The sequence below is a fragment of the Osmia lignaria genome, chromosome 6 (assembly GCF_051020975.1).
Source record: "Osmia lignaria lignaria isolate PbOS001 chromosome 6, iyOsmLign1, whole genome shotgun sequence".
Lineage (NCBI taxonomy): Eukaryota > Metazoa > Arthropoda > Insecta > Hymenoptera > Megachilidae > Osmia > Osmia lignaria.
The window spans coordinates 69,859-93,741 of NC_135037.1; the positions used below are offsets into that span (position 1 = coordinate 69,859).

At 37.3% G+C, this 23,883-nt stretch overlaps 1 protein-coding gene across 4 annotated transcripts in view; it reads left to right on the forward strand.

Annotated features, from left to right (window-relative positions):
• Window positions 1-16,392: 16,392 nt before the first annotated feature.
• Window positions 16,393-23,883, forward strand: part of LOC117601301 (uncharacterized) — a 30,134-nt gene continuing 22,643 nt past the window's right edge. For 3 of the 4 annotated variants that reach the window (XM_034317915.2, XM_076688587.1, XM_034317913.2), the window contains exon 1: window positions 16,393-16,689. The gene's annotated coding sequence lies outside the window, so the exon portion shown is untranslated. Of the gene's footprint in view, window positions 16,690-22,072; window positions 22,609-23,883 lie in introns of those variants that run through there. The other variant, XM_076688589.1, reaches the window with a different exon arrangement.

Here is a 23,883-nt window from a genome sequence, read left to right on the forward strand (position 1 = left end):
AGACGATTTATACGCAACTTCGCAAAAATCGCAAAACCTTTAACGACCCTATTACAAAAAGATAACAAATTTGTCTGGAACACGGAACAACAAGAAGCTTTCATAAAACTCAAAGAAATATTATGCAATGCACCCATACTACAATACCCACAATTCGAGAGACCATACATTATCACGACAGATGCATCTAAATACGCTCTAGGTGCAGTATTATCACAAGGAGAAATCGGGAAGGATAAACCAATTGCATACGCATCACGAGTATTGCAAGAAGCCGAAATTAAATACGACACCTACGAAAAAGAAGCTCTGGCAATAATGTTCGCGATAAAATCATTCCGAAACTACATTTACGGGAATAAATTTACAATAGTCACAGATCATAAACCATTACTTTGGCTAAAAACAGCTGACAATAATACCAGAGTACAAAAATGGAGACTAAAATTATCGGATTACGAATACAATATAGTATATAAACCGGGTAAGCAGAACGTGAACGCCGATGCATTATCAAGAAATCCGGTGGACAACGTACACGATTCCGTTACAACAAGAGCGCAAGGAAAGAAAGAAATTAGCGAAAAATCGACACCCGTAAAAATTCCAAGTCAAAATAAAGTAGAAGCCCCAAACGACAATCATACCAAAATCAAAAGAGGAAGGGGCAGACCAAGGAAAAAGATCCAAGAACCGTTAGACCAAGAGGCAACTTCGAATAGCAACAATAAGGGAAGAACGACTAAGCGCAAGAAACAGGAAAATAAAGAAAAAAAAGACAATATTGAAGAACAGGAACAAAAAAATTTAATTTACACAAAAAACTCGATTCAATTTAGAAACGATAACATCGTACAAATAATTACTCAACAAGGCATACCTCTAGACAAAAACACCAACGCGTTAATGGAAATCAAGAATATAAAAATAAATCCCAATCTGTCCGAAAACGAAATTGAATTAATAGAAGTAAATAATAAAAAACTCTTTATCTTATGCTTAAACGTAGCAACATCATCGGAGATAATAAAACAAAATCTGATAAAATTATTTAATACATTAAAGGACTTACTTATACGGAAAAATATAAAAATCTTCAGCATTTCAAAAGACATTAAAATATTAAACATAAACTGGCACGAAATAGAGGAAATACTAAAAAACACCTTCAATAAAACAAACATTAAAATAATAATATGCTTAAACAGTATCGAATACGTAAAACCTGAAAACAGAGATAAAATATTTGACCAATTCCACTCTATAAAACTAGGAGGTCACTCAGGCGTAAATAGAACATACAATAGAATAAAAGACAAATTCTTTTGGGAAAACCTAAAACAAGACATTCAAAACAAAATAAAAAAGTGCGAGGAATGCCAAAGAAATAAATTAAAAAGAGTTAAAACTAGACAACCGATGGTCATAACAGACACACCAATAAAAACTTTCGATAAAATCGCGATGGACATAGTCGGTCCACTCAACGTTACAAAAAATAATAATAAATACATCTTAACCATACAAGACCAATTATCGAAATTCTTAGTAGCAGTACCTTTAAAAGACCAGACAGCAGAATCAGTCGCAGACGCTTTTGTAAAAAAAGGGTATAGCCGGATAAGATGGTCAAAAGTGCCCCCAAACCAAATTCGACTTGCAATGGCTCATTCGATAGCTTATCAAAAAGAACCAGTCTGTGCCAAGTTTCAACCCTGTATGTTATCTGGGAGGGTAGTTACGGGTAAAAATGTAATTGCGAGGTTTTTGGCCAATTTCTCCTATTTAATGACATTCGAAAATTCTGGAAAAAATCAGAGACATTTCTGTTTGCGAGGTACATATTACAGAATTTTTTCAGATTTTTAAATTGAAAACTGAAGCCGTGAAAAATCAAAAACGTCAAAAAATCCTGAAAAATGGCGATTTTGTATTGAAGGAGATGAGGTCCTACGATCATATTTTTTTTATAAGTGTATATTATCGATACTATTATTCTCAATTTTTTTTAGAATTTTTGGTCAGGTGCGCCATAGTTAAAAAAATTAAAAACCGATATTTTCGACATATTTCATGTGATAATATGAGAAACACTATCAATTTTTAAAAGAACCTTTATACACTTAGTGTCTTATGTGATTTTTAATGTTTCTACACTGAACCAAACTGAAAAACATGTATTTTACAGAAAAAAAAAATCAGCGTGAGCCGACTAGAACCTACGAAAAGCCCAGCAGCGGTTTAGCACTCAGGCGCTTTAACCCCTAGACCACTGACACCGTTGGAACAGCTTTCGATTTTTTGATATACAGGGTGTTCGACAACAGGTGGGCAATATTTTAAGGGGCGATTCTAGGGATCAAAATAAGAAGAAAATCAAGAATAATGAAATAGCGTTTACGGCTTTGTTTTCCAGTTATTAACGTTTAAAAATTCGAGTAAAATGCGCCAGAAACCTGCAATCCGCTCAGCACCGACGACCGAACGTCACGTCGCAGCCCCGCGGTGGGGCAATCCATATAAAAGAGAAGGAATCGCGACGCAGTTCGTTCGCCGTTCGCCGTTCGCCAGTTCGATCTCGTCTTCGCATCATTTAATAAACTATTTTTCCCGGTAAACGACTCATTTATTTCCCACGATTCGGTCTTGGCCTCCTACAGTAATACGTGCCTCACAAATAGAAATGTCTCTGATTTTTTCAGAATTTTCGAATGTCATTAAATACGAGAAATTGGCCAAAAACTTCGCGATTACATTTTTACCCGTAACTACCCTCCCAGATGAGATACAGGGTTGAAACTTAGCACAGACTGGTTTTTTTTGATCGCCTATCGAATGGTTCATAGCAAGTCGAATTTGGTTTGGGGGCACTTTTGACCATCTTATCCGGCTATACCCTTTAAATATGTTGTAAAACTCAACATTTTGAACAACTTTTTCCTATACATATAACCGCCGCTCGGCCTTAGTTTTCGAGATATTTTCGAAAAACTGTTGAGACTAATACATTGAATTCTGGCCATCCGTGTGTGTCCGTGACAACGTACGCATTAGTATGGGATCGCCGCTTTTCTACTGTTTTTGCAGGCAGCAGCACGGCGACCGACATCAATATACATATATACACATATATTACGGGTGGGCTTAAAAATTGAATTTAACTAATTTTCATGATTTTGAATCTCAGCATGTGTGTCTGGTCGCCGTCAGGCGACCAGAATATCACTTTACCCTAACCTATCTTAATTCACTGATTAGGTAGAGTAGATTGGGTTAGGTTAGGCTATATTAAATTCCCAGCTGCCATCATAGCTACGATATATTGAAATCATGAATGCAGAAGTATACAAAGTATATATTTGTCATCGGTCGCCGTGCTTGTTAGCGTCAGCACGTGTTCAAGGGTTGACACGTGTCAGGGTCAATGCATTTTGGGCTTTGACCTGAGTTTCAAGGATTTCTTAGGATTCTTTAGACTATCGATACCCCGAGCCATATGTCTGTCATCGGACTTGGGCCGGCGGTGGTTGATACTTGAGGTGCGACGAATTCTAAGAGTCGCGGATGTTTTGTTTATGGAACGGCGATAGAGAGTTCGATCGCCGATTCTCGAAGGAACGCGCGTGTGGCCGATGACCCGAAGTCATGGTGCTGCATGGCACGTGTAAAAAGATAAGGTTGATCTAGAAGGATCTGGCCACGGAGTGGGGAAGATCTTGCATCTTCTGGTAGGAGGACCATGAGGAACGGCATGGCACTTACCCCAGAACCTTGATCGAGGGTACTTCTTCAAAATTATTCTAATATGTTGTTGTCTGCAGAAACAGTAGAAAAGCGGCGATCCCATACTAATGCGTACGTTGTCACGGACGTACACGGATGGCCAGAATTCAATGTGTTAGTTCCGACAGTTTTTCGAAAATATCTCGAAAACTAAGGCCGAGCAGCGGTTATATGTATAGGAAAAAGTTGTTCAAAATGTTTAGTTTTACAACATATTTAAATTTCATCAAAATCGGTGAGGTGTAACCTAATCTCAATAATTACCGAAAATATGCTGTGCGGCATAGGTTATTGATCAAGGCAGACTAGCCCTTACTGAATACGAGTTGCGCTCATTATTGTGTTAGCAGCGAAGCGGACAACAGACCTAGTTTTTTTGAAAATAACAATGCAAAAAAAAATTCGTCTACGTCAAAATGTTGCCCTCTCTTACCATACAATGATCACCAAAGCAATTTCTTGTATCTTTAATAGTTTAGGAAATAATGGAGTGTTTCCAGTTACGCGGGACACTGTATATGATTTTATAACATGGATTTGCCACTATCATCAGTACGATGCTACGTGAACCTTTATAATTGAAGTGGAAGCTTTCACTATTGGCCGGTGCTTTAAAAACAATATGCTTCCCGTCTAATGATTCAACACAGTGTGGAAAATTCCATTTCTCTTCATAAATTTTGGCAATATGCTTCCATTCAGATTGGAGTAGATGGGACCTAAAATAAAGATTCTTATTGTTACAGGAAAATTCTGCGACGATTGATAATGAAGTTTTAGGAGAGAGTTCGAGTATTACTGAAAATGAGTTTCAGAGGCCAGCTAGTGCAGCAAAAAAACGTGAAGGGGACGACATTTTGCGTACCTGTACCAAAATTCTGTTGGAATCGAACGACGACGACCAAATATTCGGCGACTATGTTGCCTCAATACTGAGGAATTTCACTACTCTACAAAGTAAAAAAAACTTAAGGAAAATTATTCAAAGAAGCATCGTTGACATACAAGATAAAAAGAATGCTTTAACATCTGCGACATCCTCCACGCAATTGAATCATCCCGGTTATTTTTCGGAATCACAAGTTTCGGATGAGAGTTAAAATACCACGTACCATTTATAATAAAAATTCTTATAGTGACTTTTTTAAAACATGTTCATTTTCACTTAAATAAAAACCTTACTTTTGTTACATTGCGAGCGAGACGGCGCGTAACGTACAAAATAAAAGAAAAAGATTAATTTAATTAGGTTATTATTTAATTGCGCGGTTGAGAAAGGTATTAGCACTGCCACCAGTCCTGATCACTTATGACGGCCATTTTCGCGATCGTCCGCTCTGTTCGCGTTTCGCGATGTTTTTGCATGTCCAGCATGTTGCCTATCTAGCATGTCGAGCATGTGTGGTTTTTGCATGTTGAGCTCGAGTGGTTAGATTTAAATTTGGCGCTGTGCGGGGGTGCATGCGGGGTCGCTGTCACGCAGCAAGGCGCAGGCGCGAGCGGCGGGTCGGTGGTGGCGGTGTATGGCCCGGGGCTGGGCCCAGGCATTAAGACCGTGATCGGTACCCTGTGCAGTTGGAACGTTTTGGCGTGTTTTTTGAATTGCGATTTGTGCCACAGTTTTGATTTTAATCAGACTTTAAACGTGTGGCGAGTGCGATCGTGCGTGTGTCCTGTGTTCTGAAGCACTACGTGCTGTCGTTTGTGTTCTGCACGGCCCGGCGATCTTGTGGGAGAGTTCAGACGGCCAACTGTGTGCAGCGATTGGTACGGCACAGTGCGGCGATTGGCTGGTTCTGCTCACCTGGCTAGCCGTGCAGAGAGTGACGCGTGTTTACGGTCACTCTGTCTCCGATTGCGGGACCCTTCCTGTGATCAGGAAGTTTCTTTTCGCGAGGACCACGGCGATCTGCGGTGACGACGGCGAGGCGCCATTCCATTAAGATTTAGGGTAAGAGAGATCTCTCTGCGTGCGCTATTTTTAAGCATTGAATGATCATTCAAATTCGTTTATGTATCTCTAGTTTTCGTAAGTTTCTACATTGCATTATTTGTTGTTTTCCTCATTTTCAGGCATTCAATTTGATTTAATTTTCCTTTGTTGGGACCAGGCTTTTTCCCCACTTTCGACTAGGGTTTTTTACAGCCGGTACCCGTAGAGTAGAGGCATTTAATTTTCAATCAAATAAATTCATTTTTTCTTTTATTCTTCTAACATAATTCTTGTGTACTCGGAACACTCTCTGATCAGAACAATTTAAAAGTCAGTAAATTTTCGATGTTAGATTTACTGCTGGGTTCGTCGATACTCTAGTCTCGTATGGGCCCCTCGTATGAATTTATGCTAAGTTGGTAGGCGTGAAATGTGATGCGGATGTGTTTGATGTTTGAATTAAATTGAAACTGAATTGGTGTAACAAATAATATAATTCCAGAAAAATTGATAAGATATCAAATTATAATAATCTGTTTAGAAAATGTGTGGTTGACAATGTGTGCGAGCTGTAAGAAATATAAGGGAAAGACATTACCAGAGAGACTAGGAAGGGGTCGCGTGGTCGATCGATGAAAATTTAAGGCGCTAGGGAAGACAGAGGAAGAGGGGAGGGTGAGAGTTGCCTCGCTTGAACTTTTTTTTTTCGTGGGAGAAATCTTCCAAAGACGCCACCAGCCCCCCTGGGGAGGGGCTGGAGGTAGTGCCGGATTTTTACCGGCTAAAACCCCCACGGTGACCTACACTGGGCGTTAGAGAGGGCCTCGGGACCTCTGTCGAACACACCGGGACCCCCCCCCCCTTGGCACGTTTACGCCCCATCTCGGGGGAGGGTCTAACCTTTGACCCTTCCCCTAAGCCTCGCCTGAACTTATTGAAAATGATAAAATGATCGTGATAGAGATGGAAACAAACGAAGACGAGGCGCGAAGAAGTAAGAAAGACAGACAGGAAAGGAAAAAGAGAAAGATGGAAGAAGGCGAGAATAGTACAGAAGAGGAAGTTGGGTATACCAACGCTCAAAAAGAAAAAGATGTGGATACTATTGAACTATCGAGGATAATGGACCAATCAGGAGAGTTGAAAACCAAGGTAAGCGACGAAGTTGGCTGCACGCTGCCAACGTTTCGAATTTAACGGTTACGAGTAATAAAGAGAATAGCACAGCGACGCAAAGAGTAAGCAAAGTAAAGATTATAGAAGAAGTAAAATTAAAAGGTAAATTTAAAGTGAACAAAGACCAGGCAACCATAAAAGGACTAGATTTGGACGGACGAAAGAGACCTGTAAACGAAAAAGAGTTGAAAGAACATAATCTAACAAAAGCTGAGGTAAGCAATTTTCATTCCTACTTAAAAGCCCCTGAAGATCCTGAGGACAAATTTTATAACACTGAACTACTAAGCGGAGAATATACCGTCTGTATTAATCTGAAAAAGATAGCCTTTCCACAAAAAGGAAATTTAACCTAATCAAGATTTACAATACTCTGAACTACATAGGTGTAAGGGTCACCGAAATAAGAATAGTGGGATTCGCCAAAGCGGAGTCCACTTTCAGGGACAGGCGGGACGCCAACAAGGTCATTAGTTACGGCAGCAAAAAGGAAGCGAGAATTGATGCTTATGTACCTCGAAGAAAGAGAACGCGTAGAGGTGTAATTAAAGAATGGGAAGGATCGATCGACGAATTGAAAGTTTGTCTAATGGCAGGACAAGGGAATTACCAAATGACTCGCTTAAAAAGGCGAAGGTTAAAGGACGGTAAGGCAACGTGGGAGGAGAGCAGTGCTGTGTTGGTTATATTTGCAGGTGATTCCTTGCTAACAAAATTGTACATCGGTCAGGGTCATGTGTTGTTGAGAGTTGAACCCTTTACTGAACCGGTAAAACACTGCTTTAGATGCCTTAAATTTGGGCATCTCCAGGCGGTGTGCAAAGCAAAGAATAAGAAATGTATAATATGCAGTAACGAATATCACGGCGACTGCAATGAGGAGCCTAGATGTTCGAATTGTGGGGACGGACACCGCTCCAATGCGCGGGAATGTCCGGCGTTTCAAAGAGAGAATAAAATGAAGAAGACAATGGCGTACAGGAACGTCAGTTATGCGCAAGCTAAAGAGCTGTTGAGAGACAGATACGCTGAAAGGAGGTTCGTGGCCGACCTTGACGATGAAGATGAGTTCTCCACTTTGAAAAAATAAAAAAAATTATAGAAAAGAACGTTGGGAGAATCGTAATGTCCCCTTGGACAGGGAGGAGAGAAACGATTGGAAGGAGATCGGATACCGTAGAAGGCAAACGAAAATATGGGATGATGACAATGGAAGACCTTGAAAGATCTCAAACTACCCATAAGTGAAATAAGGAGATCAGCTTTGGAAACAGACCAAATAAGAACGTCTATAGGTCGTCGCTACAGGGTGAATAGAATCGACCCCGATGAGGACTGGTGGGGACATGGCCCTCACTTTGAGACGATGTTGTCAGACAGGGATAAAAGGAGATTCAGGCTTCAGAAGGAGAGATACGAGGCTGAGAGAACGAGGAAGACGGAGGCAGGCTTGATTGAACCCGAAAAATTATTGGAGGAGGTAGAAAAAGAAGCTAGGAAAAATATGGACAACTTTATGAACAGGCTGCAGGTGGTGAGAAACCTTTCGCTGCCTCCCCCAGTCCTGCAAAGGGGAGCGTCACCAAAGGACGTTATAACGGAGACACTCACCCCGTTCGAGGAGAAGGAGAAAGAGGGAGTGCAGGAACCTCCCAAATCCATAGAAGAGGAAGAAAACTGGAATTAGACTGCCGATTGGTGTTTACTATTGGAGAGGACTGAATTTCTATACTGCTTGATACGTTTTGCTTCTTGTTTCAACAGAAAACCGTTGCTTTACCTACATTGGGACAATCATGCTGATTGGACTATGGAATGCGAGAAGCGTAAGAAATAATGTTAAGTATTTGCGCGACGCCGACTTCGTATATGCCGCGGAAACGATGTTATGCGTACGCAGCCACGTGACGATCGAGAGATCGCCACCTGTTCATCCTCGTTCGTCTACGTAAAATCGTTTCCGCCAGCCATTACTATCAGACCTTGCGATAAGAGCGACCACGTGTTCGGCGAATCAAATACTCATTAGATGTACAACTAAATATAAGTAAATATATGTATATATATATACACCATTATTAGACAGTTGATGTTATTTAAATCCTATTATCAACAAATAAGATCAGCGAAATGAGAACTATTATCAATGATTACGACGTCCCGGCAATCACGGAGACGTGGATGTACAAAGGATTCGATTGCAAATGCAAAGGGTAAAATGTGTTCCGGAAGGACATTGTAAACGAAGACGGAAGCAGACCGAGGGGAAGGCCAAACAGCGGCGGCCTATGCTTGCGGCGGCCTATGAGTTTAAAGCTGTCATAAGATCTAATGGAGCGAACAACGTTGGAGGTATTGAGTCCCTCACTCTGTCGATATCGACGGATGAGGTCGAACTGGACCTAATCCTGGCGTATCTCCCACCTAACAGCAACGTGACGAACGACGGCTGGAACGCGCTGGTGGACCGCCTGGAAAGAAATAGGAATTCGTTACTCATGGCAGACTTCAACGCGAGGAGCGAAGCATGGAATTGCCCGGATGGAGCCGGCCTGAGGCTTATGGAACTTTTGGACGAATGGGACCTATTTGTCGTTAACGACGATACAACGTCGCGTCCTGCCTCAGGTGCGTATAGACCCTCAAATATTGATCTAATAGTCACGAATTTTGAGGTCCTACAACGAACGAGAGTAAGTGAGTCGGGCATCACGCTTGGCTCGGATCACCAAATTCTGAATGTGAGCCTCGAGACGACCCCGCACGGTGCTCCGGAGGTGAAAAAATTCTCCACGAGAACGCTGAAATGCGACAAGGTTGACTGGAAAAAATGCAGCGACCAAATAGCGAGGGAAACTGCCCTAATCACTAAAAGAGTACAGGAATGTGACGATGTCGACGAATGCGAGGTAATGGTCAGAAATACTTTAATAAAGTCAATTTTAGAGCATGGAGGCAGAGATAGGAGACAGAATAGTGCTGACGCACCGGGGAGGAGGACAAACCGCGCCAAGAACAGTAAACCCAAAAACAGACAACTATGGTGGGACGGCGAGTGTGCCTTGGCTAAGGACGACAAAAAAAGGCGCTCCGCAATTTTGTAAATACGTCTAATGCGGATAATTAGAACAATGATAAATGCGCATTGAACAAGATGAAGACTATTGCGCGAAAGAAGAAGCAAAAATCCTGGGTGGATTTTGCAAAGAGCATTAATTACCGTACGAATGCTAAAACCTTATGGAAAAAAATTAAAACTCTACAAATGGGCTTTCAGGCTCCTACTGGTAGAGGCACGTACGAGGATAGATGTCAGGCTGAGAACCTCGAGATAGAAAAAATATTCGACGAGAGTGGTGTTACGACTGCGGATCAGGCCATTGACGTGACCTTCCTATCCCATGCAGTGGACGAGGGCCAGCTATTTAATGAACTCTACTCACTTGAAGAACTAAAAGATGCCATGAATCAAATTAAAAAAAAATGCTGCCCCTAGCGAAGATGGAATAGACAACGATATGATCAGGAAAACACCGGAAATATTCAAAAAACTACTGTGAAATCTGTACAATAAAGTCTGGAAAAAGGGTTATATCCCCGGAGCGTGGAAGAAAGCCATTGTCGTGCTTCTTGATAAACCGGGCAAAACGGCTTTAAGACCTGTTGCCCTCCTGAACTGTTTGGGAAAACTGTTTGAAAGAATGGTCAACGAAAGGTTGGTTAAATAGGCAGAGAATAATAAGATTATGAATTCTTAGCACAGTGGTTTCAGAAGAAATAGATCAACAATCGACAACTTGGTGAGGCTGAAACAGTTCTCGAAACGCTTCTGATACAGTTCTCTAAATGGAGAAAAGCGGGTGGTTCAAAAGGAGCACCGCGGGCCGATTGGTCGACAAAAATAAAAAATGAAAATACTCTGATAGAAGAACAACAGTCGACAAAGTTCCTGGGTGTCACTTTTGACCAGAGAGGTAATTTTGCCGAAAAGGGTGAAAAGGGTTGAGGTTGCTGCGAGGAGCAGGCTACCGATGTTGCGTTACATAGCCTACGTATATAGGGGTGTATCGCAGTCTACAATGATTTTGTTGTATAAGACTATGGTCAGATCCGTGATGGAGTACGCCAGTTTTATATATACTGACGGAAGAAACGAAATTTGGAGCAAACTCAATAGGATCCAGAATGCCGGACTCAGAATAGCGATGGGCTATCGCATATCTACGCCCACGAATGTTATGCATGCGGAGTCAGGCGTAATGGATCTTACAATACGAGCGGATTTCCTACTAAAAAAATACATTATGAAGAAGGTTGTGCTGGACCAGACGCACTTCATACGGTGGATAAGGAACTGTCTCCAGGAGATGGGCAGTCTCCCCCGATTAAGGTTACCTAATGTACTGGATGATCTTAGCAGGAACCTGGACGTGTACGCGTTAGCGGCAGCTGGTGGAAGCGAGCGCGATGGCGATGACCAGCTGATTGAGGTGCAGCCTGCGGTCGAGTGGAGGATTGGTGAAACGATAGCAGCCTCTGGAGGCCGGCCCGGTTCCATCCCCTGGGAGGCCAGATTGAAATATGGCAGCGTGGACGAGCGATTTGCTGAGTACTACACAGACGGCTCGAAGAGGCCATGTGCAATGGCGGTTGGAGCGGCTGCGGTGAGAAAAGACACTAACAATGGTTAGACTGAAATAACTGTGAGCGTCGATGCGAGAGCGTCGATTTTTACCGCGGAGGCAATCGCGATATCGCGTGCCCTCGATCATTATAACTCGTCCGATTGTACCTATAGATAGGTGTACAGCGACTCGGCCAGTGTACTGTAAGCGCTGGATAAAGAAAATATCAAAGATTTAAATAAAGTCAAGGCTCGAAAGCGCGTTGTGTGGTTGTTGAGAATTTTAACTACATTAAAAGATATTTATAGAAAAAAGAACTTACCATGTGACGACTAAATCGGTTCCCGTGGTTTTCGTGTGGGTGCCCACCCATCGTGGTATCCAAGGCAGCGATAGAGCAGACAAAGCGGCCAAGGGAGCGACCAAGAGGGAACCGGAGCCTGAGGTGGTGATCCTAGTAGAGGACCTTATAGTCAATGCTCTTGAAACTGCGTGGAATGCGGCTGCGAGCAAACTCTGGGGTGAGGCGTCGTTCAAGGGCCACAGATACTTCATTGAGTATGACTCCAACGAGAATGCGTGGAGACCATGGTTCAGACGCTTCAAGGAGCAGAAGAGTGACACGATCTCGTTGCTAAGCAGGCTGAGGGCCAACCATTTTAATCTAGGCGAGTCGCTTGCACGCAAACATATTATAACCTACCTGCGAATGCGGAGAAGCGGAGGAAGATCTGTACCATGTTTTGTGGGAATGCAGTAGGTATGATGATTTAAGGGTGGACTTTCTGGCGGGACTGGAAGAGAGGGGATTGGCTCCGCGCTCCCCTCTCCCGGAACTTCTGGGATAAACCAGGGATTGAAAAACTGGTTGCCAGATTCCTGTTGAGAACCAGCCGTATCATTTAGTGCTATGACATAACGCTTCAGTTATAACTATAATGTATAGTGTATGAAAAGAGAGGAAAGAAAAAACAGTGATAAGAATCTGAGTCTTGAACATTATGCAAAACCAAAAGTCGAATAAGACCTAGCGAGGGAAAAGTGTGCCTCTTGTTTGTATATATAGAAGATGGTAAAATGTAAAGAAAAGAAAAAAAAGAAAAAAGTATATGTATAAAGAATGCGTATGCTGTACCTATCTATTGCATGAGAGAGTGCATGCGTGAGCGTGTGGAAGAATGGGCTATCTCGATACTTTTAATGCCTTATTTTAATATTCTAATAACTACTAGAGTTCCCAGTATTGATCTGCGTTATCTTCTTAGGATGATCTGCATTGCTGCATTGTATTTTTATTTTTGTTTTGAATAAAAAAGAGAAGAGGTAGAAGTTGTTGTTAGTGGTGAAAATAAGTTATGGAGTTAACAGTGTGGTATGATATAATGTTTGTAAAGGGAGTGAATCTCCCATCTCGTAGGCCGTCCCTCGTTTGATTAATTACAAATTGCATGAAATAGAACGAAAAATGAAAAATAATGAAATACGCTTATCGATACCTGCGTTGTTGAACGGAACGATCTAGAGGAAACACCTTCAAGACTGACGGTCACGTAGATTAACAATTAGCCAGATTTGTCGTATTAATAATATAATTATTCGCTTAGTGATTGCTGGTGTTGTCTGGAATCTGGAAAGGCGAAGAAGAGATGAGTAGAATGTCACACGCGCACTACGCGTTCACAATCGGCCTTTTTCTACGGTATTACGGATTTAAAACGAGACGATACGATGCGATACAAAACGAAATTACAACGCGACGCGTTAAAATCGAAAGAAAAAGATAGATAATTTAAGAGTATGAAAAGTTTAATGTATCCGTATTAATCCTTGCCGCGAAACACGAATTATCACTTTCTCGACACTCTGCCTTGCTACGCGAAGGAACTTTGTCCAGCAGATTAATTACGCGATTCCGTTGACAACTCTGCCTCTACGCGAATACGGGCTCCCCGTCACGTACCTTACGATTTTTCGACGAAGAGTGATTTGCCTCAGTCAAGCGATCATCGTCTCGGGGTTCAACCCAGGATCGATACCCCGAGTGGGACATCATTTGGCAAATCATGGTACGCGTCGAAGGAGAAGGCCCACCCGTGATTGGTTTGTCGCGGCTCGTTTCCCGAATTCTCATCCCTTCTTGACCTTGTCTTCCAGCCTTGTCTAACGTTGTCTATTCTTTCCTAGCGCTACCAACGGTTTTCGTATGTCGCAATTTCTGGAATATTCTATGGTTGAATTCTTATACGTATTCCAATTTTATTTAATGTTTTAGGCGACGAGGCTACTATGGCTAATATTCTGGTACGACAAAACGCTCTGATTAACGATGGTTTATCTCGCGTTAATTAATTCGTTGCTAATTGCTCAATAATATTCGTTGTTAGTGTTTTACAGATATGCGTGGTAGAGAAGACGGTGATTTATAATTTATTGTTAACTAATAATTGCTTGGCAATATTGCATGTATTCCAACGTTGGTCTTACGCGTTATAATTGTTAATATATATATATTCTAGAATGTTCCTTTGTTCAGACGCTTGGCAGATTTCCGTTGCCAGGTAAATTGTTACAATACCCTAGTTATTGCCCTAGTCGACCCTTGTTCCAAACGTTCTTGAACGTCGGTCGTCGTTTTCGAATTCTCAGCGGTTGTCACGCAAACCTCTCACTGCGTTTGACCATTCTTTCTTTCATACATTTTAATCAAGTCGCTTTTATAATTTTATTGTTTTACATCCTATTCTCACGTGGAAGGATCGACTGACGCAGCTATTACAGGTAGGAGAGGTATCCTTTTAGTCGAAGTATAAACAAAAATCATTGGGAAAGGTTCCAAGTGCGAAGCACTGCTTAACCGCGCAGCGAAGAGTGTTTACGATACCTCTCCCTTAACGGTCTCGAATTTCGAAGTCTTTGTAATTACGCAGTTTCGACAAGGCAATCGTTCTAAGGAAGGTTGACTTTATTATTTGAAAGAAACTAAATATAGCCTCCTTTGTGTGCCTCTCCTGGGATTATCTCCAAGTGCTACGCACTGACGAGGTACGCCAATTCGGTATATTGAACGGTTGAAACTATTGAAACTATTGGAAAGAAAATAAAAAAAAGAATTATTATTTTAATCTCAACCCCCTGTTTAGTGTTCTTCGTGTGGAATCGCTTCCAAGTGACACGCATTCAACGAAGAACCACAAGATCGGAGGAGCGCGGACAATGAAAACGGAAAATTATAACGGAAAAAGCCCTTCCTTGCGCCCTTCATGTGGAATACTTCCAAGTGCATGCGCACCCGATGAGGAACGCAAAGTCGGGTTATTGAAAAATAAACTTTAATTTTCTTAATCAATTTCTCTTTCCTTACTTTTAAATATTCATCATGTAGTGTATTGTACAAAGCTTTGCATACTTCCGGAATAATTTTAAATATAGTGCAGACAGGAATTCTGAACAGATACATTAATGAATGATATGATTCTCCTAAAAAAAATAATTTTGTATATTGACTGATAAGTAAGTACGCGACACGAGACTGCTTGAACGTGTGTATGTCAATTGAATTAAATATGTGCTTACCTGATGCTAAAAATCTTAATGTTAAGACAAGTCTTTCCTTTGGGGATATTGAATCTCGCATCCGAGTATTTTCTTTTTCAATTAGGTGACCCACTTTCTGCAATAAAATTTCTAAATCCACAGCAGTCATGCGTATTAAATTAAAATGTTGTGCGTCTTCTATTTGAAGTTCACTTAATAAATTATGGAAACAACCAAATTCAGGTCGTCTCGAGATCCATTGTCGGACCTAAATAGATCTTTTTCTTTTTTTATTCACTAATAACATGATAGCTGCTGCTATACGTTCACGTATTTGAAACTAAACTGGCGAGAAATCTTGCGACAGGTTAAACTACCCTGTGTATACAGTCTTGCAAGTGGTCGCGACAGTATTCTCCGACAGTCTCTCGCGCGACACTTATTTTTGACGATATTGCGGGAAGTTGCTTGCTAGTGTAAACAGTGTTGCAAGTTTTTCTGCAAGACTTCCTCGAGTTCTCTCGCATGTGGAAACACGGCCTAATACCGACCTGCCAAATCGGAGAGGTCATGTGCCGTGTCTACCCCCTTAAGAATTTATGTATATAACAATGAGTTGTTTAGCTCATTAACAGAATAATTAAGAAAGTAGAAGTGGAAATTCAAATTTTGTCGCAGTTTTCATAACGTGGGCGTTTTGCCCCCGTCAATTGAGTACACATTTATGGCCCATGTATACAAAACGGTAACGGTTACGAACGTACCCCTACTCCGCATCTATTCTCCTCATCTGTTTTAACTAAATTTGTCTGATGATAAGTCGAAATTTAAAACAAACGAGGAAAATAGGTACGAAGTGGGAGTACGTCCGTAACCGGTACCGTTTTGTATAAATAAGTTATTTTAGTATTTAGTTCAAAGCCAAACGCGACGCATACATTATGTTATAGTTTTTTTAATTATTTTACTGTATTTAACATTTTTATGAAACAATTTGAGAGTTGATGGTTGGACTTTACCAAAAGGTGGGACGCAAATTCGGATGGGTCATATATCATTGGAAAGCCCTTGACGAGAGGAACACAATGGCGTGGGTGGGAGGTCTTAAATATGTGACCTTCACCCGCTAGAGGTCAAAATCTAAGATGATTTCAAATATATATATTGAGTTTACTCAAAAGCTGGGCGACAAATCCAGATGGGTCGTATGTCATTGGAAAGCCCTTGACGAGGGGAACACAATGGTGTAGGTGGGAGGTCATAAATATCAGACCCTGACCCGCTAGAGGTTAAAGCAGTATGGAGGTAGTGGTGGTGTGGTGGTGGTGCCTAATACTCTTTTCAGCCCTCGGTCGACAGTTCAACGCGGTCCGTAGTCTTCAACGGATGCTCGTTCAATTCGAATCCGTCGAACTTTTATAACGTGTTCTATACACTTCATTCTTCTCATCGCGTTCAATGAAAAATGTACGAACTTACAGTTTCTTAACCGGAAGTTTTTATACCTTCAGTCTGTGTATCTCCGAGTATAATCTGAGTTTAGGATTCTGATTGCATTGTGATAGCAGCCTTTAACATGATATTTCGAATGGATACTTTACCAAAAATTACTTATGGTATAAACAGAGCATTATAATGGTAAGAATAAATCAGGGATTTAACAAATAAATGAAAAGAAACACGTGAGAGATTACTTGATAAAATTACGCCAACGAAAGTGAAAGCATTATAAACATATATAGCTTTTGATGTTAGATTTTCCTAAAAACAGAACTACATATAGATAACAACGGGTTTTTCTTCTCGTGGAAAGGAGGAAACAGAGATAATTTAATAGAGATCAAAGGTTAACAGAACAGATAAAGATATTTTGCTGTATAGTTCTATTAAAATATTCCTTAGAATATCTTTGTTCATTATAACAGTGAAAAAAGATTTTGAATTTTGCGAAAGAAAAATTTCCCTATTCCAGTAAAATTTCCCACTCGATTGTTCTACTTATCGTTAAACAATTAAACACAGTTCATTGTTTCAATATAAAATTATAAACATTGGATACAAAGAAAATGTTAATATAATTTCAATACTTCATTTAAGCAGCTAACCAATTTTGTATCTACTATAATGATAAGTTAGTGTAGGTATTATATCTAATTTTTTAATATAATACTCATTTTTACACAAATATTCAGTTTTCTTATTAAAGACAATGATTCCACGAAATTACATAAATAGATACTGTGTTAAATACGTTCTTGTAGATACATACTTATTATTTTTGTGTTTCTTACTTCGTATATTTTCTTTTTCTTAAGTTTCTAGAAAAGGCACTGTCGTGACGTAATTCTTCAAGTAGATAAACCGTGTCCGCTTTCTGTCGCATCGTATCTAATACCTTAATTAACTTCATGCTCACTATCAATCTTGAGCATTTTATGACTATGTAGTTGTCGGTTTCTTGAATTTTCCAAAGAACAGACAAAAAACATTACTGATACAACGAGAAATTAAGACAATAGAAAGAAAACGTGATGGTAACATTTTTTTGTGTGCTAGGCCCTTAATTGAGTGTAATTAGTGATCGTTCGTCCTTGTCATTAGGTCATGTCTCGCAACGAGTGTAACTTCTTGTATTTATTCCGTTCTTTCTTGTTACTTCCATTTTTATGTTGTTTTTTTGTCATTAAATTAATTATTTTCGATCCGTATGGAAAAACGTCGTATTCTTCGAAACAATTAGGTAAACTATACTAATTTTAGCAGTGCATTAATTATTGGTATTTTCATCATTAGTAAGAATGTATAAGAATAATATGTTAAAAATGATTTTTTCAAACGTGTGTTCATTTTGTAACACGGTAACAGTAGGAAGTAGGTTCAAGCATCTAGTTAATATTATTTAATTGTCAATAGTGACAACAAAAAATATGATACATGTAAAAATAAAATATTCTTATATGCTAAAAATATAATAAATTAAGTTTTTATCGAGAAGAATAAGATTCTAATAATATTCATAACATGAAATAATAGCTCAATGATTATTTAAATAATTTCAAGTCTACTAGTAGCTTAATATTTTGACAAAAGTTAGCATAAAAGCTGAATAACTGGATATCTATACGTTATGCCTATTTATGAGTATCAATACTGTTTAATGTAATTAAAATAAAAAACAGTAATAATTTTTGTTGTCAATATTGTGCCAATCACTGTGTTAAGTATGCCAATGATTGATTTTTGTCATCATTCTTTGTTTGTTTTCTTTGTTTTCATAGTATAATTTATAATTATAAATCTTTAATCAACATAATTATTATATTCAATTCCTTTGTTCCTACAAATCAGTTTTCATACTTACTTGATATAAAATACAAACGACTCTTTAAAAAAAATGTTATTTTAAGTTGCTAAACAGTATATGTATAATTTACTATATTTATGTAAAAAGATGTTGATACAGTGTGAGGTAGATAAAGCGTGACAATAAAATAGTGGCAAAAGCATTGTTATTACAAAAAAGATGTATTTAGGTAAACAAAAAGTACACTTCTCGATTTAATTAAACATTAAACCCTTTGCGGTAATTATTTTCAAAGTGTTATTCGGTGTACTCCGGCAGGTCCGCACTTAAATTGACAAAATTAAAATGAGGAAAATAAAAATGTTTATCTTTTTAATAAAACTAAACTTTAATAAAAATCAAATAAAATCATTCGATTATATTGGACACAGAACTGCAAGGGGTTAATTTTTTGTTATACGCGAAGATGTTAAAGACGTTTTAAGGCCATCGTCTTATGTTTAAGCGGAACATTCCGCATAATAAAGTGTTAGGATACAATAGTAAGAAAATCGATAATTCGTGAGTAATAGGTAGGGGTCTAGGGTTGGTCGGGCCCCCTCCAAATGAGGACTGTCCTTTTCCTCGCAAAAGTTTGCTTTAACCGAAATAAATATTTCGGTCGGAATGTAACATGTAACGTAACTGTAAACAAAATATACAATAATGTTCTTATTACGTAAAATTATGAAAAGAAAAAATTAAGCCAAAATTAACCAATATTAGACACTTCATATTGAAATCTTATCGTTAGTTACGTCAGTGGAGATATATTAAATTTGTATAATATTCGTCATTTTAGAATATAGAATGTCTTACACATTGTGAATTATTGATTTTTTTCTTTCTTTTCTTATTTCTTTCTCTTTGTCACTATACCACTATATGTATTGTTTCAAAGAAGTGTGATTCCATTCAAATAAAATAAAAAGAAAAACCTTAAAATATCCTTGGCATCTTTAACTATGGTGCCGATAACTTAAGCACCGAGTGTAAATTAAGTAAATTAAGTAAATAAAATAATTTTTTTCATTTTACTGATATTTTCACACCTTATGTGCTTCACTCTGTATTGTAATGTTTCAATTCTTTTCACTATTTTTATTGTTTGTATGTATTTTAGCAAGGATGCTGTCACTATTATGTATTATGTATGCTGCTCATATTATCAGCAGCAAAATTGATTATACCTATAAAATGAAAAATAAGTAAAATAAATAATTTTATATATATTCATTCCTAGAACATCAGTATGTACCCACATATGTATTATACTATATAGGGAGAGTCAGCTAACTCAATCATTTTACTTATCTCCATTATTTGTAAAGATATGAAAATGTTTATTCATAGAAGTTACATAGTATCAAAGGTGGTCATAATAAGGCAATAGAGTGCGGTATTATCTAAATAAACTTTAATTCAAATAATTACTTAAATAACAAATTGTTACTTGGAAGGTCAAATGAAAAGCAGTAACAATTATTTGTTAATTAAACAAGTCTAAATAAATTATTTGAAATATTGAGATTGATTATTATTTATTTTTTTTTTTTTGGAACTCTGATAAATCGTAATTGAATAATTCATTAAATAGTTTATAATAATAATACTAATGATGATGACGATGATAATAATAATAATAATAACATTTGATAACTAATTGCAATATTTTGTTATCGATTATCATTGTTATGCTAAATTTAAACATAACGATGAAGAAGAAATTCTCTTTTAATGAAGAAAAAGCTTATATTGCTTATAATAATCAACTGTAATATTAAGTAAATTATTTATACTTTTAAGCGTATGTGTAATATTTTTAGTAAATAGTAACTTATTCTAATTATAAGGAATATGTTTTAAGATAAAAATTCATATTGTTGAAATTGCTAATTCTAACACTTTATATATGTACCTATTTATGTACTCTTGTACACAATATGAAATTAAAGGATCCACCACTTTACGATTCTTTAGAATTTATTTTAGAAAATTTCAATTTCAATTTCAATTCCATATACCTTTGTACCTACCTCTTTTCAATTGGTTGTTCTTTAAAAGAAGCAATATCCAAATATGTTTTTATTTTCTTTGTAAATACTATTTTGCAGAAGAAATTACTATATCATTAAAAAATGTAAAATTTTTGCTCGGATAAATACAAATTCGACTGGATTGAAGGTATGCAATGAATGATATCAAAACCTTTGATATTAAAGTCAACCATATGTTTTATGTACATACAGACACGCGATATTAGGCGCACCGATTTAGCTTGAATAACAGATGTAAAGATAAGTTGATATAATTGTTTGATTTACCTTGAACTTAAGCTGTAATTTTATTTCATTACAACTCAAACGTGTGCATTGAAATTTAATAAAAATTCTTTTGTACCTTCGCTTTAAAATTCAATTCTAAATAATGATCAATTATCTATTATTATATAGTACCTATATTTAAAATATTTTTATGCAAAGTCCTTAAATATTATATAACACATACATATTGTAGATATTGATACTAATACTGTATTAATAATGCAACGCATTCAATCAGCGGAATACTGGCATACTAAATTTTAAGGTCAAACATAAATATGGCGTTTATAATCTAATAATATCGTAATTGGGGAAATCTTTAATTTAAACAGTAAATTGTCACGTAGACAGACCGTTTTTATCAAACGTGTCTCCTTTCAAATAAGCTTAAACATCTGGAAAGGAAAACTCTCGGGCAAACCGACCATTTACTCTCGTAATAAACAGAAGGCCCACCGATAGCAGAACCAAACACTTGGGAAAGCAATGGGTCCGCCGTAATCAAATAGCAGATGCAACCACTCTAAACTGTCGCAGAGGCAGGTGGACCCAGCCTGATCACTCGAATAGTAACCAGACCACCCTTCTTAATTAGTATATAAACCCGTTCGTACCAACGATCGGGGGCAGTACCAGAGTTCATCTCGTGTCGAGCACGTCGTGTACGGTAGTGAGTTGGTTACTATTAGTGAGATCGGGTTGAAGTCCCCTTCGAGCAACATTCACCTTATAGAATCCGCGAGTCGTGTTTCTATTTGGCATTACAATTAACCACACACAACACCCCCGCATTGCCAGTGCGTGAACACCGAGCATAGTGGAAATAGGTAATATATCACATTATACACCTATATTCGCGACAACAACATCTGTAATAGACCAAGATTGTAGAATATATACATTGCTGTGTCAAACCCACATTAGCATTCTCCTTTAAACCCAGTGAAACCTTGTGACAGTTCCTACCACAATACAATCTTACCGCTCGGGTTGTATTGATAAAAAAATAAGTTACGCGGCCGCCAATCAGAAAGCCTCTGATAGCCACGCGCGCTGCCAAGCCGTCGGCCACGTAACAAAATAAAAGTATAATTTTGATTATAAATAACAAATAAATTTTTTATTTAAATAGAAGTTATTTAAATAATGTCAAAAATAATTTATTTAGTAGGCACCTATTTCTGAAATGTAAATAAAAATAAATAAAAAGTAATAATTAACAAATATAACAATTATTTTAAGTTGTATCTATTTGTAAATAACAATTAATTTTATTATTTCAAATAATTTATTTAGAACTATTCAAATAACAAATAATTATTCATGCTTCTTATTTGAACCTCTAAATAATAAATACTAAATATTTAATTTAAATAAAATGCCTTTTGAAATGACGCGTTTCTAATTATTATTTTCAATTTGAATATTTTCCCATGTTTCTATGGATGTGAAATGCTGCTGATTAAAATCAAGATTTACTTATTTAGATAATGCTCAACACTGTACATACACGCATACATATACTAGTAATTAATGCATTGCAAATATAGTAATCAGGTAAATAATGTTCATAGCATTATGTGATCAATAAATGATAATACATACATACATGTATGTAAGTGTAAAAATTAAATCGTCGTTGTAACCATGTATTAATAAAAACCGTTTGGAATAACAGCTTCGTAGGTAACAGTTGTATTGAGTACAAAGGGTTCTTTTCAAAGTTCACCTTGGATGACGATGGTACGACGTTTGTTATCGTTTGTTATCGTTTGTAATAGTACTGTTCCCTCAGTGTTCTTATCGTGCAGTTTTGTGCATACTTCCGGTTACGACAATCATACATAATACATAGATAGATATGAAATGTCTGGATTATAGAAAACAAAGGTATACAAATTTTTAACAATGAAGTGTGATTACTTGATTACGTTGAAAAATACGGGAAACTGAAAACATATCGTATAAACAAAAAATTAATGTAATAATATTAACCTTATTAATTAATATAAAGCCGTATGTAATTAAGAAATTATATCAGCCGTTTATTTTGAAGTAGGCATCAGTCGCTTTTATGCTATTTTAAACCTATTAAAAATGTTTTGAATTTTAATGTGTATACTTATATTTATTACCTCGGTTACTTATATTTTTCTCATTGTCAGCACATATACATATCCAAACAATTTCCAACAGATTTTAACCAACTAATATAAAAAGTTGCAAATATGCAATATTTGGTTGTTCCTTTTACGTTGACAATTTAAAAACACGTTTTTTTTTTATTAGATCTTTAGTTTCGTAAGCTTATAGTTAACGATAAAAAGACTATATATTTTTCAAATACTTCAAAATCAGCTTTAATTTATTTTTTGCAAAAAGTAACTCACACCAATTTCAAAATAAATGGCTTATATTGATATTGATTTCTATTGATTACGGATAACTTTTTAAAACAAATTTAACATATGTAATAAAATAATTGACAATTAATAATCAAATAATAGTAGAAGTATAGTAATGTCAAAAAGTTTTCCAAATTCTTCTTTATATTACAAAATGTAAAGGAATAAAGAACATTTTGAAATATAATTATTTATTCATAAATAATTTTGCTGATAATTATCAAGTACTGTAAATATTTACAATGAAAAGTAGTCTGTGTGTTTTTCAAAAACTTCGAGAGAAAGATTTGAATAAAATACACTTAATGAAGTGCAAAAAACAAAAACGATAGCATTAGAACGAGAATGCTTTATATGAGCTTTTTGTGTCCTTTTTATATACAATTTAATGTTAAATTCTTTAATTATATAAAATATTTTACTGAAAAACGCAATTCTCGGGAATTGTAAAGCTTTTATATTTCTCTCTGTAAAAATTTTCGAAATATTGCGCGCAATGCCAATCAATGAGAGAGTGCACATACGTAAACAAAGATACCGCCAATTGAAGGCCCTGGTCGCAGGTATCCTTGCATGTAAATAAGGACAGAAGGGGGGGCCTTATGCAGTGTTCTATTTCTATTCCTATACCGCGTCCACTTACACTGTATTCTTATACATATGGATGTACTTATACATATACCTCTATGGAGAAGTTGTGAAAAAGTTTTTGGTAATGATTTGACGTACCTAATAAAAATGATATGATACTTATGGAAAA